This window comes from Balaenoptera ricei, chromosome 3 (genome assembly GCF_028023285.1).
Source record: "Balaenoptera ricei isolate mBalRic1 chromosome 3, mBalRic1.hap2, whole genome shotgun sequence".
Lineage (NCBI taxonomy): Eukaryota > Metazoa > Chordata > Mammalia > Artiodactyla > Balaenopteridae > Balaenoptera > Balaenoptera ricei.
The window spans coordinates 26637765-26653608 of NC_082641.1; the positions used below are offsets into that span (position 1 = coordinate 26637765).

The following is a 15844-nucleotide window of genomic DNA, read 5'->3' on the forward strand; positions in this document are numbered from 1 at the left end:
CTCAGGAACTCCAGATCTTAAATGGCCAATGAAAAAATGCCTTTTACAGTCATGATAATACCAGAGAACAGTAAGGTTTTATGCCTTACTGGTTTTGTTTTTGTTTCTTGTTTTTGTTTTCTCCAGTAAACACACTAAAATATAACTCATAAATATGCTCTTGATTTATAAAAGCTAGGAAAATTGAGTGTTCCTTAATTGCCTTTCTTCTCCCATAATTGAATTTCTGTTTGTGTTGATGCTTACAGGAAAGGGAGGGAGGGATCTGAAGTCCCCTGAACACTTAACTTTGTCAGATCATATGTCCAGAGCGTCACATATTTTATCTCATTTACCTCATATGCCACCCAAGGAGATATGAGGCCTTATTGCTTCAGTCTTACAAAGAATATGAGATTCGGAGAAGCTATTTAGCTTTCCAAGGTCACAACATTAGTAAGTTTTATATAATCTGTCTGTCTTTAAAGACTGCACTCCTCCTATGACCTTGTTTCCTTGAACCAGCTCAAAGTATTAACTAAAAGTGGTGAAATGGTGATTTTTCTTCTTGACCTACCATAAAGATGAAACCAACATTGGTTGTATTCTTGTAGATTACACTATTATGTTAAGCCATGAAAAAGATCAAAGAAACTCATTGTCTTGTACTTTCATTCATTTATTTTTTTGTAGGTGCAGTTTGCTTCTTTGTTTTGTAGATTGAATTCAAGATTCATTCTCAGTCTACTTTCGAGATAACCCGAAGTAATTTACAAGCTGAAGCACAATGTAAAATATGACATCTACATCAGAAATAGAAATGAGTTGGTCAAAAGGAACTAATCCATTCATTCAGTCATTCAGCAAGTATATATTAACCAGGTACTTCTCTAGAAGTCATCTTACCAGAATCAAGATTAGCCTATTATTATAATTAAGTATAGAATAATGTTCTGTAACAAGGGGGAAAGGGAAGTGTGTTATACTGCAAAGTTTGCATTTTCTAATAAGTTAAAACTATAAATTTCACACTAGAGATAAAATATTCCCAGAACAAAAATCAAGTAGATGAGTCTTATGGATCTTTATAGAAAGGGCATGAGTAACCTAGGGGAGAAAATCAAAACTACCATTTTGCAAAGGACAAGACATGCCGTTCAAATGGACAACTCTTGAATCAATCTTCCATACGCTTACACTTTATAGGACTTACAGGCTTAGTCATCAAACAACATGGATCAATAACTGGCACCGAGAAGCATCTCTGAAGCATCAGACAATAGTACAAATTTCCAGTCCTCGTGCTACACAGGGAAAAATATCTTCACCCTAGAAAATTTGTTTTTCAACAGTGAATTCAATAAAAAGATGATACCAATCATCTAGACATGCTATGGTAAGCTTTCAAAATAAATATACATTAGGCCTAAAATATTTACCATAACATGTATTAGGTGTTGTTTAGTTTTTGTGTTGTGCAGTTTGGGTGACAAGTTCTCAAATTACATAAAGACGAAAAAAATGTCTCAGACATATTTGAAGAAACACCATTTGTTTCTTTGTGATAGACCCTGATTCTTCCAGCCTCCTTCCTACACCACCCACTTATTCCTGATTTGTAGTTGAGAAAAAATTGAAAAAAAGTTATTCGCGAAAATGCAGGGAGATTGCAAACACATAGGTAATACAGTGATGAAGATGAGGCCTCCGTTTCATGATTCTTTTCTTCTTAAAATATGGCTATCATTCTTGGACCTCTCCCTGCTTGATATTCTGCAAGCATTTGGCATTTTTGACAACCTCATTGTTTTTTAGATCCTGTCCTCATTGCTTTTAGGATACAAGTGCTTTAGTGATTATCTCCTTCCCTTTTGGATCACTCCTCACCCTTACCCTCTCTTCTTTCAGCAACACACCTGGACTGTCATGCCCCAGTGCCCCCTCTAAAATAGACAATTGACCATCTGCTCTGTTCAATCTACCTCTTCCTGAGGGAAACTCACTCCTGTCTATTGTTTCTATTGACACCTCAATTTCTCCATGAACACTGTCTTTCACAGAGTTGCAGCTCAAACTGCGCCATCTGAGGTTCCGGCTTGCTCGGTAGGTATTTAATGGGCTCTCTCACCAGCATCTCAAATACAACATGGCAGAAACAAAGCACATTTTCTTGCACTATGTCTTATCCTACACACCGTGTGTTAGGCAATGGCACCATCATTCTCCTAGATACGCAGAAAATTATTTGCACACATTGTTAACTTTACCTCAACAACTTCTAGAAAGGTGATGTTTTATCCCCATTTTGGTCATGAACCACTTTGGGAATCCAATAAAGGTCGTGTGCCCCTGTGGTGGTTATGAGAATGAGCCTCTCAGATCTCCAGCTGCAGGGGGCGCCATTCACCGGGGGCCCTGGCTGCTGTGCTCAAAGCAGAGCTGCTGCCTTTGCACCTCAGCTATGCTTCTGACGGGCTGTTCCCAGACGGTTACTAAACACAGCAGGAATACTAAGGCACAGCTGTTCCTGGGAGACTAGGGACTCCCCTGATTAGTAATTTGGCTGGAGGATTCCACTGTGGCCTTTTTGAAGCTTCCTTAGATGGAATGGCATTCTGAAAGGATTCCACCAGAACTTCCTTCCTTCCTTCTCTCTCTGAAGACTCTCCCAGCCTCTTCCAGCTCCCTCCCCATTTTCTCCCACAGGCATTTTAGCTAAGAAATTTCTTAAATATTTAATATGATCTTGGCATCTGCTTGTTGGGGGATGCAGGCTAACAGAATATTCTCCCCAGTTAAATTCATACTTACACTTCCACAAAATTTGACACACAACTTTTGAGGTTTGTACATCCCCATAGTTCATTCATGGGACTTACAGGAACCCCTCGGCCACCATGTTAAGAACTCTCCTTAGAACCTGCCCTTTTCATTCCACCCCCACTACCTTCCCTTAACATCCTACTCATCTTTCACCTGATACCTAAGACAGTCTTATAATTTATATTTCTCCTTCCAAATATCTTTTTAGAATCTATTATTCATGATCTTTTAACTTTTTTCTAAAGAGAAAATCTATTTGCATCACTCACCTGTTCACAAACCACCATTACTTGGAGGATAGCCCATTGATCAAGGTCATGTCTGCTCTACCCAACCTTCCATCATCCCTCTTCAGGCACAATGGGGTTTTTGTCATCCCTTATGTTGCTCGCATATCCTAAAATTGCCTTTCTCCTAGTTTTGCAGGTTAAAAATGATCCTCCTCCTTTTAGGCCCAGTTTGAATGCCACTTCCCTCCTGAAGTCTATTTTATACCTTTATCTCAATGTCCGTCATAAATGGTTTTGTGAGGAGCTGCCTTTCCCACTACATTGTAGATTCCACACAGACTGTTTATGAATGCTTTCCTCCCCACACAGCAATGCCTTTCCCATAGCAAGTGCTCAGTAAGTATTTGTTGACCTGAACTACACCCAAAATCCTACAGAATGAACTCAATACTCATCACACTGGCATTTAAGACATTCCATAATCATGCTCCATACAGCACTTTCTCCACCATAGCAAGGTTGTCCTCAAGAAACCTTACACAAGGGTGATTTTTGTCCCAGCAAATTGACCACCATCTAGTGTCTGGTAGTCAGCCTCAGAAACCAAAAGCGGATCTTTCCCATGAGCCAAAGTCATGATGTAGAACACCAGAATGTCCGTTTATTATTTTACAGCAAGAAATTCTTGTTGTGGAGACTAGAATACATGAAGCATCTATGATCAGTAACTATCTCTCTGCAGGCAAATCTAAAAGGAATGCTAAGTTACAATCAAAAGAATGTGTGGTGAGTCAGAAAGAGAAGAAGAATCAGATTAATTGAATATTTAATAAGATCCTTTATTCATTTATTTATTCATCTAATTGAATATCTACTCAAGCCCTCTGAGGCTGGCATCTCCCCATACTATGTTCTTACCTATGAGACCAGAAGACTATAAATCATTTGGGTAAAACTCTCTTCTTGACAGAGTTTGATGGGGATGGCCAAATTTCATTTGCTAGGCTTTTAAGACTGACTAACCCTACTTTTTATGATTGTTTTCTTCCTATGTGTTGATTTTATATATTGTTTTGTGTTACAGTGCGCTCTCCTAGGTCAGTAATACAGCTTGGTATTTAAGGTGACCTGGCATAGCTAAGCTCTGGCCCATTATGTATTGAACGGCCTCTTTCCTCTGTGTCCTTGGGAGAGTACATCACTGTGGCCTCCTTGCTATCCTCCAAGCATCTTCCACTTGTCCCCTTTACAGAGGGGCCAGCCCTGGCCAGCCTGCGTACTTCTGCTGATAACACACCTCACTCAACTCTGCCACAGGACATTCTTCCTACGTGACCCACCTGTGCCCCCACCTCTACCTTTCCAAAGCCTGCTTCCTCCTTTAAGATTCAGATCAGATTCCAGTTTCTCCATGTTGCCCCCTCCAATCACTCCATCTCATTTGTGAAGTCTCCCTTATTAGAACTCTCATTCATTCTGAATACCACTTATTGGTCACTTCACCTGTGCTACTTGGATTTTTATTTAACCCTCTATTGAGTGAATATGATATATCATCAGCTAAGTTATAAACTCCTTGGAAACAAGAATTTTGCCTTATAAACTAACAGTTCAGATAACTATAATGTACTTAGAGAGAGAGGGAAGACTTTCCTCTGGGACTTTCCTGGCGGTTCAGTGGTTAAGGCTCTGTGCTCCCAATGCGGGGGGCGTGGGTTCAAGCCTTGGTTGGGAAAGTAAGATCCCCCATGCTGTGCAGCATGGCCAAAAAATAAAATAAAATTAAGTAGTTAGAAAAAAAAAAGTTGTTTAGAATGTTATCTCTTTCAGTGGAACTAAACTGGAAAATACAAAAGTGTGTTGTGCAGTCTTGACTTTCCTCAATACCCCCTCTCTGGGACCTTCTGCCATCATGATATTACACCCTCTAGAATGCTTCTCCTGGCTGTTCCTTCCCTCTGGTCCTGATGTTCCTCTCACTTACTATGGGTCTTTCTGCTATAGTCCAGGCTTAAACCTTACTGGCTCCAACCCCTGCTTTCTGTCCCCCATCTCTGCCTTCCTCTCATCCCCTATGCTTTCTTGCTGCCTTGGCAGGGCCTATGGACTTCCAAGCCATCTCTCTCCTTCCTCAAACTACCTCCATGGAGCACCCTGGCCTCCAGACTAGGAACCTGAACCCCAAGCTTCTCTCCCTCCACCCCATCTGTTCCTCTACTCAAAATAAAACTGCATGCTCTTGCTGAGTGTGCTGCCCTTAGAGCACCTATCCCCCACTCTCCCTCCCCAACCCCATCTGAGAGGGCGTCACCACAGGAGATGTGGAAGCATAGTGATGATCGCCCCTCCTAAGTAGCAGGTTACTGAGTCATCCAATCAGGACAAGGTGTTCAGCTCCATTCCCTTGCAGGAGTTGCATTTGCAGGAAGACTTTTGGGTTCTGGCTCCCATATGATCAGCACCTTGGCCAGCACCAAAGGAGCCAGTGGCTTCATACTGTGACAGCATGGATTTTCCAAGGCCATGTAGTTCAGACCAAGGATGACCAGATGTGGGTTCCAGGACTGAACAGAGTCATGGCGACCACCAGGCACTCTTCACCATGCAAGGAAAAGAGAGGATCTGGGCAGCCCTGATTCTCACATGCGCATTCACTGGTAGGAGCTGGAGACTGGGCGTGACTAGGTCTGAAAGGCTGCCTCTTGCTCCTGTTGACTCTGGCAGCAGAATTCAAGATTATGTGCAAGCAGAGGACAGATGAACTCAAAGATGGGAAAGTGGAGGCTCTCTAGACCCCATCGTTGAAGAAGAGAAACAAAGTAGGAGGTTGTCCACTTAGGCCTTACTTACCCCAGAAAACACTCTCAGTCAAGTCTACTCTCTAAATAGCTCTACTCTGAGAACGCAGATGTGGCTGAATCAGTAAGAAATCAATAGGAAATGGCTCTCATTTCTCGTGCAGCCCTGGGCCAATCCCTCTGAGTATAACTATTGTACTTCCTGGTCTTTTCAGGGAAACTGAGGCTGAGAAAGGGTAAGACTCTGAGACAACAGCCAGGAAAAAAAAAAATGTCCTTTGAAGGGGTTGTCCTTCCATAGGCGAAGAGCTACTTTGGCAGCCTCTGTAAATGCCAGCAGGCCAGGTGGGGCCCCTGCTGTACTCTTATGTGGGAGCTTACCCTCTACCCCTTCTCCCCACAAGTCGGATAGACATCAGAGAGGACCTGACACCCACCAAGCATGAGATTCCAGAAGCAGGGGCATTGGCAGACGATGGGGTCCCCAGTGCTGCCCCTCAGATGGGACACATATTCTCAACCACAGTGGTATTCATGGTTTTGAAATGGCCTGTTTTTCCATTAAAAACAAAAAAAGATAAAGTATTAACAACTTGCCTGGAGTCACACAGCTAGTAAGAGTTAAGCCAGGACTTGAACTTGCTTTGTCAGATACATAACCACTACACAGAAGTTAACTAAGTAAACGTCAAAAATATTTTTTTCTATTATTTTAAATATAGTTTAATGAAAATCTTTCAGCTATGGAGTATACATTTCCATAGATTCAAAAATAGAGAAAATGAAACTCATTTCTGCTCCCTAGTTACTGAGCAAAAACAAGAGGTTGTCATGGTATGATCCCAGTTTAACATCTTCAAACAAACTCCCCTAGACCTTGCTGATGGGTGAACGTGGGGAGGAGACAGGGGAACCTCAGTCAAGCTGCACTGCTTTCTTTACATGACTTTGTCCCAACCCCCCCCAAATGTGAGCAAATGCACATATTTGGGCTTGTCTATTGGTACAACTTGTCTCCCCTCAGCATACACTGGGAGCAGCCTGCACCACCTCCAGGCAGGGCCACCGTGCTGCTGGCTTCTGTGCACAAGTGTCCTTGTGTAGGCACCTCCCTGCATGAACACACCTTTCTAAGAGCGGTGTGTGTCCTGAGCTTCCAGGCTTGTTGCCTGGAGGTTCCGCCTTGATGGAAACCCTAATGCTGGTGATTTCTTCTAAGTCTTGTGTAAGAACCACATTGAGCTCCTGTGATCCAGATTTTGTGAGAAGCCAGAGGTTTACCTTCTGTTACAGCCTATGGAAAGTGGTTGCTGTCAAATCAACGTTTTCCTTTCTTACTTTCTTGTTTTTTCATTATCCTCTTATTTTTGGTCTGCCTTTGGTGCAAACCTGTTTTTCTTCATATGGTAAAATCTACTTCCTGCTACAATATTATTTGATTTTGAGCCTACCAATTATTTTATGGTCAATTTTAACACATTATTTAATGCCCTGGAAAATAGCATTTTAGCCAGTTCCTGATTCAGAGTTATTATCATGAATATACAGTATTTGATTCTTATATAAAATATGGTTCCATGTCTAGAATTGTTTTTTTATCATTGTTATGACTCTAGACTTAACATTTCACTGGCTCTGACCATGTCTCTAGCTCCCACTGGGACATCCTCTTTCTCTTCCTGGCTTTCTACACTGCTTCTCATCTGAAGAGAAGGAGAAACCAGAGTCAGGTACTTACTTGTTAAGAAGCCTGGTCCAGGAGAGCCAATAAACCTGAGAGAAGAACCAGGGAAGTGAATACATGGCTTTATTCAGGGCAGAGTTTCATAAGTGAGGCTTTCTAATACTTACTTCTGAGTCAGGGCTATACTTCGGAGAGCTGAAGATGTAAGGCAGGTAAGTGGGGTGTCTCATTCCTTTGGTAACCCCACAGCATCCCAAAGGACAAAGGTGACCTTTTGTTGATTGACAATAGACTGGATTCCATCATTTACCTGAGGTCTTTCCTTGAAAAGACTCACACATTTCTAGTTATGCTAGTGGTATCTTGGTTGAGCAAAAATGTGCAAAGCAAAAGGACAGAAATATAATATGTGGCCATGACAACTTTTCTCCCCAAACCAGATTCTGGCTAGCAGAGTGGTTAATGACTTGTTTGTGAGGCTCTGATATTTCTGGACTTCCTAACGTGGCATTCCAATTATTTGGGTAATGTTGGGCCTGGGAAATGTCCCCTCACATTTCTTTTTGTCTTGGTCACGTCTTAACTCTTGTCCTTCTTCACTGGTGCTGTGAACTAGAGGCTAGGGCCCTCTCCTAAACACTGTAACGCCCACTCTAAACACCAGGACTAAAGTGGAATAGTCCTCACAGTCAGGGATTTATGGCCCAAATTCCTCCAAATTACATTCAATAATGAGCAAACCCTTCTGATTCAGAGGACCTCCAGTTAATTAATCACAGGACCCAACTAAAATCATTTTTGGCAGATGTTGTCCAAAACCTAATTGGTTCATAACCAATTATCTCATAAAACAGGTACATTTATTTAGAAACTAAAACAAGTACATCTTTCAATTAATGCATCCTGGCAGTTTCATCAGAACACTGCTTTGATCAAAACTATGTTATCTGTGGGCATATTATCCAGGTTTTATACAGTCATTGAGGGGAACAAGTAACAACTGCTCCAACACTTTACAGGCCCAAAGCTTCTTTTCATGCTCTACAGTGTAAAATTTTCAGGACTTTTAATCATTTTTTCAAGTAGCAGAAAAGCCCCCAAACTATTTTCTGAGCACAATTCTAGTTTTCTGCATCTGGCCTCCATGCAGTGGTCGGATGGCTATCAATCCAAGTAGATAGCATATTTTGTCTATTCGCATTTCATAAAATAGTATCAAATTGCCATCTGTTTATTTTTTATTTCCAAAGGACACTCTTCTATCCTTGATTGACATACTGCCTTTCTTTAATATAAGACAGTGTCCAAAAATATAACGCCAAACTGTCAAGTGTCCAATTCTCATCAAAATCTCAGGCTGAGGTTGTTGGACAGTCATTTAAAATATATGACATACATATGACCCAACTCCACATAAAGTCTATCCTTTGATCAAAGTTGACATCGGAAGGCCCAGAACTGAAACAAGTGGTCTTGGCCTCTGCAGAATTGCCTTTCCTGAGCTGTACTGTAGGTGTCATGCCCTTGGCTTTGATCTAGACACTAGAGGAAAAGCCTTATGAGACTAGATGCCACATGTGCTGTAGGAATATGGCTTGAAGACATTGTACTCTCAGTTACTCAGTGCACCTTTTATGAACCTACTGTGAAATGCATTTTGGGATCCCTGCTAACATTATCTATAGCCACCCGAAGAGACATAAACTTTGTTAAAGGCAGGGGTGTCACTTACTCTGGGCTGCAATAATGGGTAGGTTCCTCCCGTCTGGATATCAATATGACAGTGCCTGGAGGAGCCTCTTAACTCAGGACTTTATGGATCCATTAAAAAGACCAGTGGGGACCATATACTTTACACTATACTGTAAACCTGAACCTTGCTTAGTTACGATGACGGGGGATTCTGGACAATGGGGTTGTGGTATCAGTTCCTAGACCTGAATAAAAGGCCTGGCTGGTTGGGACTTTGAGAATCGTTTTGTTTTACTCCTCCTCTTGCCTTTGTTCCATTCCTGCTGGCGAATGTGCTCTACCCTGTTCTTGCCCCACCCAGGGCTGAGCTGGAATCTTCCTTCTTGTTTCAGAGTACTTTCTGTGAGAGTCTGTTGTGCCCTTGCTCACACTGACATCACACGAGCCTTCAGCAACTCTGGGCTGAGGAGGACACCTCTGCAAGTGCCCTGCGCTGAGTTCATTTCCAAGCCCAAGGACAGCAAACTGCCTCTTTCCTTCCTCTGTGTCCCCAGGCTATGCCCTCCAGGAAGGCTGGTTCAGCTTGCCCGGCACTGCAGCAACGAGAGGGTTTATGTCTGTTTCTTTGGCCTTGAAACAGTAATTTTCTGCTGAATCACACTTTGGACAGACAGTTGGGGCACCAAGACAGTCTCTGTCTGATTCTAAGAAAGAGTCTCCCCGGCTGCTGCAGCTCAGGAAGACACCTGCCGAACAATTTCACTCCTAGTGGTGGGAGGAACAGGGCTGTGGTGCTTTTGAACTTGAATTTGAAGCCTGGCTTTGCCTCCTACTAGCTGTGTGATCTCAGGCAAGCTAGGCAACCTCTCTGAGGCTTGGTTTCTTCATTTCTAAATAGTACTTACCTTGGCAAGGTTGAAGTAAGGGTTGCAAACTACTGCTTCTCTTGAAGAATGGAGGTGGGGAGGGGAGAGGAGAGGGTGAGATACATCTGTATGTATTTTTTTCAATAAGAATGAAAAACCACATCTCCCTTTTTTCCCTTGGACTCTCAGAAAACTTGAGATAAATTGGATATTCAGTTTGAGCAGTACAGTAGATAAAATCTTCCGCCCCACAATTTTGAATGTTTATTTCTCCTGGATCTTTTTGTTCCTACTTTTACCTATTTCTGGGTCCTCCTTTTTAAATCATATTTATGGTTCATTATTTCATGTGGATTCTCTTTATTCATGTGGGTTTTGAGCTCTGCTTGAGGTTTGAAGAATGTCTCAAATCTTTTATGGAACGAGATGTGGTGCACACATAAATATGTATATATTGCTTGTTCAGAGACGTTGCTGTGAACATTTTTGTGGCACTATATAATAATATAATAGAGAAAGCAATCTCGCACCCTGTCTTTCTTACTCCTCCCAGCGACCTTGTGAAATAGACGCTATTAATTCCATTTCTTAGAGGAGGCAGCTTGGGCTCCGGGGCTGGCTTTCTTCAGATCACTTAACCTCTCCCAAGGGTCAGAATTTCACGTGCGACCCAAGCCTTTTGAATCCCAGCCTAATGCTCTTTCTTCTGCGGCGGAGCTGCCTCTCCAGAGAGTTATTAGCTATTTCAGATTAGCTATTGGGCCTAATAAATAACACCCATAGCAAGAGCCCAGGCTACGTGCAGGGCATTTTCCATGCATTATCTCATTTAGTGCTTCCCGCAAGCCAACCGTGCAGCCGCTGTGTCAGCCTCTCTTATAAACCATGAACTACATGGAGGCAGGCTCTCCAAGGTCCAGGTCAGTAAGAGGAGGGTTGGGATTTGAACCCAGGTTAGCGGGACTCTAGAGCTCTCACTCTTATCCACTACCCTCCAAGGGCATCAGCTCTGTCACCGAGTGACACTTCCTGGGAGCCGTGTTCAAAGGACTCTGGGCCTGTGTGATGTCGCTGTGTGGCTGTGAGAGAAGCAGACGGCAGCAGCAGGCTGTTCCTGCTCCCCTGACCTCTCCCCACGAGGAAGCCGGCTCTAGGCAGGCAGCCGGATGGCCGGGCCACTAACCTGTCGTGGCCCATTAAAGTCTCAGGACACTGTGATCTCATTGGGGTCTGTGAGGACTGGCCACCATCACCGCCTTTGAGTCCCAATTCACGCTGTCCTTGAGGGTCAGCCTGTGCACTGTGATTTTCTTAGCATTCTCTTTGCTGTCTGCTTTAAGATCTTCACATATATGGCAATAATAACAAAATACGCATTCCAGGTACCGGCCCTTAGAAGCATCCTGGGACTGTTTTTGGAAGTATAATTATTACCTTGAAGTCTATTCTTTTTTTTTTTTTTTTTTTTTTTTATTCTTTTTATCTTTCTTCGGGATTTATTCAGCTTTTGGAGGCTTTTACCTTAAGATATGCTTTTGGGTTACAATAAACAAGGCTAAATATTTCTGAATATATTCAAAGAGGGTGTGCTTTTTCATCTTGATAGGGGTACCAACTCTTTTAATGTTTGTAGGATTACTTTATTTTCTCTGTGGGCTGTTGCCCCTCTTGACCGAAGCTCCAGGCTTGTCTTTGTTGCTCTATCCCCAGCTCCTAGCAACACCTGAGGTCCAATCTCCATCCACCACCGCATAACTGATCACAGGCAGCTCCACAACTTCTTGAAGCTTTGGTTTTGTTTAGGTTCTTTCAGTCATGAAGTGGGAATAATAATCACCCTTTCTACCTCTCGGGTTGTTAAGAAGCTCTAATGAGATACTGTATGTTAAAGTGCTTTTAAAACCATGTGTTGCCATGAAAATGTAAGATCACCACTGTGGTCCCGGGTGCAGACTTCTGATAAAGGGCATGCATGGGCTTAAGGGATATGCCAGCATTAATTACCAAAGCATCTGGGCCTGCAGCCTAATTACCTGGAAGAAGAGTGGAGAATTCTATAACTCTGTCATTTTGCCTACCTGTCATGAATCACAGGCATTGATTGTGGAACTGAGGTTTGGATGACCAGCATTTTTATCCAGATCGTCACAATCAAGTCTGCAGAGATATGGGAAGAACAGGGTGTTGTGAGTGCAGCTTCCTTTATAGTAACATGATCCATTCTTCTTGAAACAGGGGTTCGCAAATTACAACCAGTGGGCCAAATCCAGCCCACCACCTGTTATTTAAACATGCCACAAGCTAAGAATGGCTTTTATAATTTTAAATAATTGTAAAAAGATCAAAAGAAGAATATTTTGTGGCACATGAAAATTACATGGAATTCAAATTTCAGTGTCTATAAAGTTTTGAATTTTATGTATAAAATTTGTGAAAATTTGTTTTCTCTCCTGTTCTATAAATACCTACATAATATTCTCACTTTTGCCTGGCAAAGTCTAAAATATGTACTATCTATCTGGCCCTTTGCACAAAAAGTTTGCTGACCCCTGTCTTGAAGCATTCATTCTGCACTCGAATCCAAGGCACTAAGAGGTTCTCATCAATTTGAATGCTGCCATGCCACTCAGGGACGTAATTTGTGCTGAGACTCTAAGGGAAAGATGTTCTATATACAGAAAAGGCTGAGACTTGGGCACCGAACGGGCAGAAGGGTCCATTTGGGACTCAGCCAGGATGAGAATGGGCCAAACAAGAAAACGTGATTGGGAGGAAAAGAGAGATGTATAAAGCTAGCAGTGGAAGAAACCAGTTCCGCAGTCCCCTTGGTGATGCGATGTGACCCAGATCTGACAAGGCCCTGTGTGTGGTCCCAGTTCTCTCCCCACTGGACTCAACACTGTTTATTCCATTGTCGTCTTCCATTACTGAGCAATAGGTGTTTTCCTAATGCTCTCTTGGGAGACACAGAACAAGGGAGTTTGCCATGTTGAATGCACAGCACTCTGTGCCCCCTCCCCTCCCCTGGGCTTTCCTCCACGCCCCCTCCCCACTCCGCAGCCATCCCTCCTCTGCTCAGAAGCCCATCTTCCTCTCCCCCTGCCCTAGTTGCTCCCAGCCTCTGAGAACCGGCAGGCCCCAACAGTCGCCACTTCTCTCGCCTTCCCTCTGGGTCTCTGGCTTCCCCCCAAGTCTGGGCCAACCCTGCATGCCCACACTCACTGCTTAACTCTGCCTTGAGGTTTGCCAGCAAGCTCCCTCCGTGTTGGCGGGAGGAGGCAATAAATGACTTATGAGCTTTCCCAACCCACGGAGCCGAGGCGCCCTGAGCACCTCCGTCGGCGGTTTGGAAGTCTTGGCCAGTGATGCCGTCTCTGCGGATTTCTCACACACGGGAGGACAGAGACATGCCTGAGGAAAACGGAGCCAGGCCCGGGCCAGAGATGGAGAGCAGAGCCAGAGGAATATTTTCCCTGGCACCTGACAAGACCCAGTGCGTGGGGCTGAGTTCTGGAGAAACGGGCAAAGGCAACTGCAGAAGTAACAGGGACTGTACCAGGCTGGACGAAAACATAATTGCTGTGGTTCCGGGGGATGCCTGCACACCACGGCTGTCCATTCCCTGTCAGGCCTCATCAAGTCTGCAGTTCACACTCGCTAGGTACGTTGTGCAATGTTGTGACACCAATTAAGCTACTTCACCTAGCTTCGCTAAGAGGGACAGACCCAGGAGAACTGAAGAAGTGGAGGGCAGTGTACAAATCACCAAAGCTCCGTGCAGTTAATGACCTGGGTAAGTTCACCGAACAACCCTTTGATTAAGGAGGAACGCATTCCCGGGGGGACCTGGGAGGACAGCTGAGCCACCTGTGGAACCAAGGACAGAAGGTCGCTGAAGCCCTTCTGACAAGCGCCCTTTCCTGGGACTACTCCATTGTAAGAAAATGAAAGCTTACATTTTTGCCACCAACTCCTTTAAGCAGAAATGAAGTCTCAGTGAGTAAAATAACCCTGATTAGCACAGCACTACAGAGAAGCCTCCAGGGTCTGATTTCACAGCCCCTCTGGACTTTCTCTTCAGGCAGTTAAGCGTTCACAAGAAAATCCCTTCTTTTTATGTGGCTTCTCCAGCTGCATCATTTTGTGAAACAATTTTTGAAAGACAAAACACAATAAAGCCCCACACTTGTACTTCTCTTATCTTCGATGCCTCTTGAAATTTCCAACTAATCTCTAATATGCGTAATTTCTCCCCATCCCCAAGCCTCAACCATTAAATTAAAAAAAAAAGAAAAGGGGGGCAGGGGGAGAGATGTCCCTTGTGTTACTCAGCAAGAGTGTGTGATTTGTAAGATTCTAAAAATCCTTCCAGCCCTGCTTATTTTGACAAAACTACTTAACACTTCAAGCAATGAACCACGGGGCATAAAAGTATAATCTGCAGAGAAAACCTTAATCCTCTGTAGTAACCTATTTGAATCTCTTCAAAAACATTTTGGTGTGTAGGCCTGGAGAATTAAGTCAATTGTTTGATCGGAGAAGAAAGGCAATTAGGGCTCTCTCTTGATCTTTCTGGTTGAATTCTACTCAGGGGCAGCCAATGTTCTCAACAGCTCCATTTGAGACCCCTATTATTATAATAATAGAGGTGAGCATTAGAATTGCTACATTTAAGGGTCTTGCTGCATTTTCATTATGAGTTGTTTTATCTGAGAGTTTCCAACTGTGATGGGCTAATATTCAGCCTACAAATATTAGCAAGCTGGGTTTTTTGGTTTTTGTCTTTAAACTTCATTTAAAACTTTTTCTTTAGTCGGACAAATATTTCAGCAGAAACGAAACTTTCAGAAGCAGCTGCTTGGGTGATGGGGGATGGATGTGTTCGTTCACGGCTGGGTTACTGACAGAGATCTGATGGGCGGGGCTCTCTTCAAAGGGATGTCTCTGAGGACATTGACAGCGTAATACAGAAATGGAGAATCTAGTCGGGGTTGTTGTGAGGGAAAACTGGGGGTTCTGCCCTTATTTGCTTATAGCAGCTCCCAAATTTTGACATAGGAGCAACAATCTAGTTGGAGGTGCCAAATGGAGCTGTGTCTAGATATACAGTTACACGGAACTGAATAAAGATCATTTGTATTTGTCCATAGCAAGGAATATTGGAGAGGGAGCTGCTGCTGGAGATTATGGAGTCGGGTGACTAAATCCTGTCCCACAACACCCATTGGTGGCATCACTGGTGTCCAAGCCATTCCTCAGGTTTCTGTGGCTCTATCTCATCATCTAGAAGTAGCTCCTGGAGCTATTCTTTGTCTGCTTGCCCGTTTATGTGAACTCCCGGCCTCAGAGAGGTGTGACAGCCAACAGCTTCAGGAAGACAAGAGAGACCAAGCTCCCCTGCTTCCTGCCGGATCCCACTGAGCTCGTGCTCTCCTGCTCTAGCACCGAGCTCCCAGCCAAGTCCAAGGGCAGGAGGTCCAGAGAGGGTGCAGATGCTGCAGCCTCCAGTGGTCATTCTCTTCACCTTAGCCCCAGAGTTCCTGCAGGAGGGTTGCTTGGAGGACGCTGGAGTTCTGCTCTAGGGTAGCTGAGGCTTGCGGAAGCATGGCAAGGAGGAGTCTGGTTATTTTTAATTCAGCCAACAGTGATGGTGAGCCCACAAAGAGCCCACGGTTCAAAGGTAGATTAGTGATGGTCCAGCCCACCAGGAGCTTGTGGTCTAGCAGGCAAAGATGGGTGAGTCAAGAGACAGTAAAATACAGTGTGACAAAT

General features: G+C 43.7%; 1 long non-coding RNA gene across 1 annotated transcript; it reads right to left on the reverse strand.

The window, feature by feature from the left end:
- Window positions 1–1032: 1032 nt before the first annotated feature.
- LOC132363554 (uncharacterized) lies at window positions 1033–12229 on the reverse strand. The gene is made up of 3 exons (XR_009502604.1): window positions 12151–12229; window positions 7569–7603; window positions 1033–1308 (listed from the first exon to the last, which is right to left on the reverse strand). It is a non-coding gene; the product is annotated as an uncharacterized LOC132363554 (long non-coding RNA).
- Between the last annotated feature and the right edge of the window lie 3615 nt (window positions 12230–15844).